Raw genomic sequence first — 6,000 nt, 5'->3', positions numbered from 1 at the left:
AAAAGGATCAATATAATAACCTACCACAATTCAAGAGGACTTATGATAAAACATGCCCCCCACTTTCAGGTAGAAAGGAGATGAACTCAGCAGAAATTGAGGCATATTTGGGGGAAGGAAGACATGCTAATACGGGAATTTAATTTGCTTGACTACACATATTGTTATAGGTTTTGTTTTGTTTTTTTACATTATCAGTGGAAGCAAGGTGGGGAAAAGGAGAGGAAACAGATAATTCAGAACATAAAACTGAATTAAAAATAGAGACAGGATGGGGGTGTGTGGGAACTCTCTTTGATTTAACTTTTCAGAGGCAATCTCGTGCTCTTACTGACTATTCAGATTCTTGAACATAGATCAAAGCCTTTGGTGAAATGATTCATGGAGCACCTACTGTATGTTTTAATCAATAACAGAAATGTGGAGACTACACTTAGTTGCTGGGGAGGAAAATGTGAGTTGGGGCCACTAGTTCTGCTTTAGTTTGCATTCCTGAAAGGATTTATCTCTTCAGACCAAAAAGGAAGCATGTCTCAAGACCTGGTTTTCCAACAGTCAACTTTGCAAGGCAGTCTAAGCAGAGCTTTTAGATAGAATAGACATCCCCCCAAAATAAAATTTGGGACTTAAAATGTGGCAAATTCATCGGCAGCAAATCTTAAAGCAAAGCCAGTGCACTACATTCCCTGTGCCTATATGATAACTTGGGAATTTGCATCCTGGCTCTATAATTTTTCCTGTTCCCACTAACACCACCCCCAGCCCAGACCTTTGTCAACGTAGGGTTAGAAGCTAGGCCACCATAGTGGTCACTCAACTCACCAAATATTTATTAAACATTTGCTAGGGCCTAGACACTGTGCTACCCTCTGGAGAGCCATACAAGGACAAAAATGAAACCAATCCTGCCCTCAAGAAGCTTCCAGGATACTTGCCTGATCTTTCTACCTCTACTTTTCTTCTATGCATCTTCCCCAAACTTTATTCCATGTATCTTCCCTGTGTGTTATCCACTATAGCTAATACTCATTGTCCCCAAAGCCCAGTACACTTTCCTCCTCTTCTCTTTTTTTTAGACCCTTAACTTCTGTCTTAGAATTGATACCAAAATCTCAAGACAGAAGAGCAATAAGGGCTAGACAATGGGGGTTAAGTGACTTGCCCAAGGTCACACAGCTGGGAAGTGTCTGAGGCCAGATTAGAACCTAGGACCTCCCATCTCTAAACTTACTGCTTCATCTACTGAGCTACTTAGCTGCACATTATGATTTTTCAATGCCTTTTCTTGCAGTCTTGTAGTGACTTGCTTTCTCAGCTAAATCCAACTATCCTACCTGATGGCAACTAGATGGCAAAGTTAATAGGGCTCTAGGCATGATGCCAAGAAGACTCATCTTCCTGACTTTAAATCTGGTCTTAGACACTAGCTATGTGACCCTGGGCAAGTCATTTGCCCTTGTTTGGCTCAGTTTCCTCATCTGTCAAATGAACTGGAAAAGGAAATGGCAAACCACTCCAGTATCTCTGCCAAGAATTAGACACAACTGAAAATGACCGAACAACCTGTCCTTTAAGGCCGAACTGAAGTCCTACCAGAAGGTCTTCTTCAACTGTTTAAACCCACAGGACTCTCTCCCAGTTGATGGATAGGTACCCTTATCCATCCCTTTATCCTCCCTCTATAGAGGGCTCAAAATCCCAGCCATCTCTTCATTTGCCTCCAGATGCTCTACTTGGTTTCAGTTCCATCATTATTATCACCCTCTTTGCCCCTGGTACTCCTCTCATTTTTAGATGGTAGGCACAGTGCACAGAGTGCCCAGAGTTAGGCAGAACAAAACTCAAATATGGCCTCAGACACTTATTAGCTGTGTAACCCTGGGCAAGTCACTTAACCTCTGTTTACCCCAGTTTACTTATCTGTAAAATGGAGATAATAATAGCACTTACCCCGCCAGAGTGGTTGAGGACTAAATGAAAAAATAATTGGGAATCACTTAGGGGACAGTGCCTGCCACAAAGTAGGTACAATATAATAATAGTAAATATTATTTTCCTCCATTAAATTATAAGCTCTTGGAAGGTAGGGCCTATCTTTTTCCTATTAGTATTTCCAACAGTCAGTACAGTATCTGGCACATAGTGAAGGCAACATACTAATAACAATAATAATAATAATTGTTATTATTGCAGTCCTTTAATAAATTGTAAATTCTCTCTTTTTCTTATTTGTATCCTCAGCACTTAGCACAGTGCCTGGCATACAGTAGGTGCAATGTAATAATAATACTTATAATTGTCATTATTACTATTATTGTTTTCCTTCAATTAATTTTCAGTTCCTTGAAGGCAGGGATTATCTTTTTCCTATTAATATTCCCAGCACTTAGCACAGTACCTGGCACATAGCGAAGGCAATATACTAATAACAATAATTAATATTGTATCCTTCCCATGAATTGTAAGTTCTATCTTTTTCTTATTTTATAAGTGCCTGTAATGTAATAATAATAATAATGTGATTATTTGTATCTCCCAATCCCCAAGAAGTGTCATTGTTGTTGTATTCTTTCAATAAATTGTAAGCTCCTTGAGGGCAGGGGCTGTCTTTTTCCAAATTAGTATTCCCTGCACTTAGTACAGTGCCTGGAACATAGGGAAGGCAACATACTAATAAAAATAATATTTGTTATTATTATTGTATTCTAATAAATTGTAAGTTATATATTTTTCTTATTTGTATCCCCAGCACTTAGCACAGTGCCTGGCACACAGTAGGTGCAATGTAATAATAATACTTATAATTGTCATTATTAATATTATTGTATTCCCTCAATTAATTTTAAGTCACTCGAGGGCAGGGACAATCTTTTCTTATTTTTATCTCCAGCACTTAGCACAGTGTCTGGCACATAATAGGGGCACCATAAAAGGTATTATTCTTGACTTCATCAAATTATAAGTCCTTTGAGGGCAGGACTGGCTTTTTCTCGTTTGCATCCCCAGCCCTTAGCCCAGTGCCTGGCACACCCGTTTGCCCTGCTGTAGACCCTCACTTGTTGTTTGTCCCACTCCTCCGGCCGTCTCAATTGTTTAGCTCGCCAGGCACGGGCCGCGTCGCCCACTAGCTGATAAAATCCTCGAACTCCGGGGCGGCCCCATACCTGTGTATCCCTCCCTCCTCTCCCTGCTCATCACACACACAGCACGTAGCGGAGTGCCTCCGACCTTGGGCTGCTCGCCGGCTTTGTCGATGGCGATGCCTCCAAACACTGCCTCCTTGCCCCATAGCACGGCTGCAGCGAGCAGAGCCACAACACTGGACTACTAAGAGGTTTAGCCAGATGGCCTCCGGCTCCCCTTCCAGGCTCAGATTACCCTAGTTCCCCCACGGAATGACGTCATCGTTTCTCTAAGAGGATGCTCCGCGGCGCTGGTCCAGCCCTGACACTGGATTTATGGTAATCCCTTCCACAATCGCTCTAGCCCTCACCTCACTGAACCCTTAATCAGCCGGCTGTGCCAAAGTGGGAGCTGGGGTGAAGAGCCCTGCGATGACCGACCTATAATGATTAGCTTCCTTTTACTACCGGAAATAGCCATAGGTCACTTTCTATAGCACTTGACAAAGTCCTCGCAGGGCTTGTTTCCGGGGGAAGGAAAGGCTCTCCTCAAGCCCGTAGTGCTAGTTTCTCGGCCTCTGGATAAATTCAATCAGCAGGTGAAGAAGATGAGCCTTGGGGTGAAATGATTTGCCCAGGATTGTACAGACAATGAATTAAAGCTAAGTTGTTGGGGATACTTGCCAGAAAAATTCGTTTTTTGTTTTTTTGTTTTTTTAATTCTTACTTTCTGTCTCAATATCAATCAATTCTAAGTCAGAAGGGCAAGTGGGGTTAAATGATTTGCTCAGGATGGCACAGCTGAGAAATGTCTGAGGTCAGATTTGAACCCAGGATCTCCTATCTCCAGGCTTGGTGCTCTATCCAATGTGCCACCTCACTGCCCCTTTGCCAGTAGGATCTTAAATTTTGTCCTTAGATTGAAAAGTACTACTTCGATTCCTCCCCCTCCCCCTTAAAAACCTGTCCTTTCTGTCTCAGAATTGTCTTAGGACTGATACAGAGTATGGCTTCCAAGGCAGAAGAGGGTTAGGCAATTGGACTTGTCCAGGGTCACACAGGTAGACGATTTCTAAGACTACCACTTCATTTCTTGATTAGAGATACACATGATGATTGTGTTGTGTTTAACAGCTGGTACTCTGGGTGGGGGGGATGTTTGCACTTTTACACTTTTTAAACTTTAATCTTCAATATTAACATTTTCTCCATCACTTTTTTGAATCTAGAGAATCAACAAAACAATAAGTCAAGCCATAGTTGGGTAATGTTTGCTGATTTCTAAAGTGTAAGTGTTCACATTGGTCTAACAGTTGTCCATACATATACATCTACTTTTTTTTAAACCCATACCATCTGTCTTAGAATCAATACTGTGTATTGGTTCCAAGGCAGAAGAACAGTAAGGGCTAGGCAATGGGGGTTAAGGGACTTGCCCAGGGTCACATAGCTAGGATGTGTCTAAGGCCAGATTAGACATCCTGTCTTTCTGGACCTGACTCTCAATCCTCTGAGCCACCCAACTGCTCCAATATACACCTACTTTTGATGTGTCTAGGAAGCTTTTTTTTTTTAACAGATAACAAATTTCTTTATTACAAATTACAAATATGACCTTTGAGAACTCAACAAGTGAACTACGTTGGAATTGGAATTGGAACACGAATGTCTTGGATCCCTGAATCCACATAAGGACAAACCACCTAAAAGACCAATAAAACAAGATGTGGAGAAATAGTCCCACACATTCATGCAAATCCCACATATTGTAGAACTTCGAGCTGACTGCCCAACAATTCAGCTGCAAAGACAAGCCCCAGTTTTGCTCCTTTCCTCTTTGAGATGTCTTTGAGCTCTCCAAGGAGCCTTCGTGATTACTGCATCTGAAAGTCTTGGAAGACTTTCTCGACATGCTGGCTCCTTAGCTAAGGATCACCTTTTAGGGGTTAGCCAATGAGAAACAGTCTGACTATATGACTATGTGAAATCTGGAGCTCAAAAAGAAGAGAGTTGAAGTCATTTCCGTCTATCGTTATTGACTGAAAAACCGAAATGCATTGATGGACTCATCTCCCTCCGGGCAGCTCCAGGGTGTGCTCTGCCTTAGTGCCTCGTGGAATTCTGCATCTTTCCTTCTAGTTTTATCTCCCAAAGCTCCATCTCCTGCTATGCTTCCACCCAGGTACCAGGAAGGGAAAGTACCATGGACAGAACTAGGAGGTTCTGACCATTTGCAGAGTGATTTCTCCCCAGTAACTGATGAACAGCATTCAATTGTTATTTTCTAAGATATTCACACACCGCTGTGCCTTCCCCACTCCATGCCCCAAGTATTTTGGTGCCAATGAAAACTAGTTTCAGTGACCTTAAAGGGGAGCCTTGAAGAGGAGAAGATGGGAAAAGATATCCCAGAAGGGTAATATTCAGATGGCCAGAGTAGAGACAGGTTGGAGAATTGGGGGGGGGGGTGCTTTTTTGGTAGCCACAGTCTCCTAATGGCAGACTACAATCCTGACCAGAGTGTCCTTGCACAACCCCCCCCCCCCCGGTCTTTTTTAGCACTAACTCTATCAATCACTGACCCATCCAACTAGCACTTATTGGATAAGTCATTGATTTTCTTTAAACCCTCACCTTCCATCTTGGAATCAATACTGTGTTTTGGTCCCAAGGAAGAAGAGCCATAGGGGCTAGACAATGGGAGTTAAGTGACTTGCCCAGGGTCACAAAGCTAGGAATCTGAGGTCAAATTTGAATTAGGATCCTATCTCTAGATCTGGCTCTCCACCCACTGAGTCTACCTAACTGTTCCTTACTTATTGTCCATTATTTCCCAAACATGTTTTCTTCTCTCCCACTGCCTTTTCAAGTTATTGCT

This window comes from Monodelphis domestica, chromosome 1 (genome assembly GCF_027887165.1).
Source record: "Monodelphis domestica isolate mMonDom1 chromosome 1, mMonDom1.pri, whole genome shotgun sequence".
Classification (NCBI taxonomy): domain Eukaryota; kingdom Metazoa; phylum Chordata; class Mammalia; order Didelphimorphia; family Didelphidae; genus Monodelphis; species Monodelphis domestica.
The sequence above is the reverse complement of the archived record's forward strand: the minus strand, read 5'-3'. Positions refer to the sequence as shown.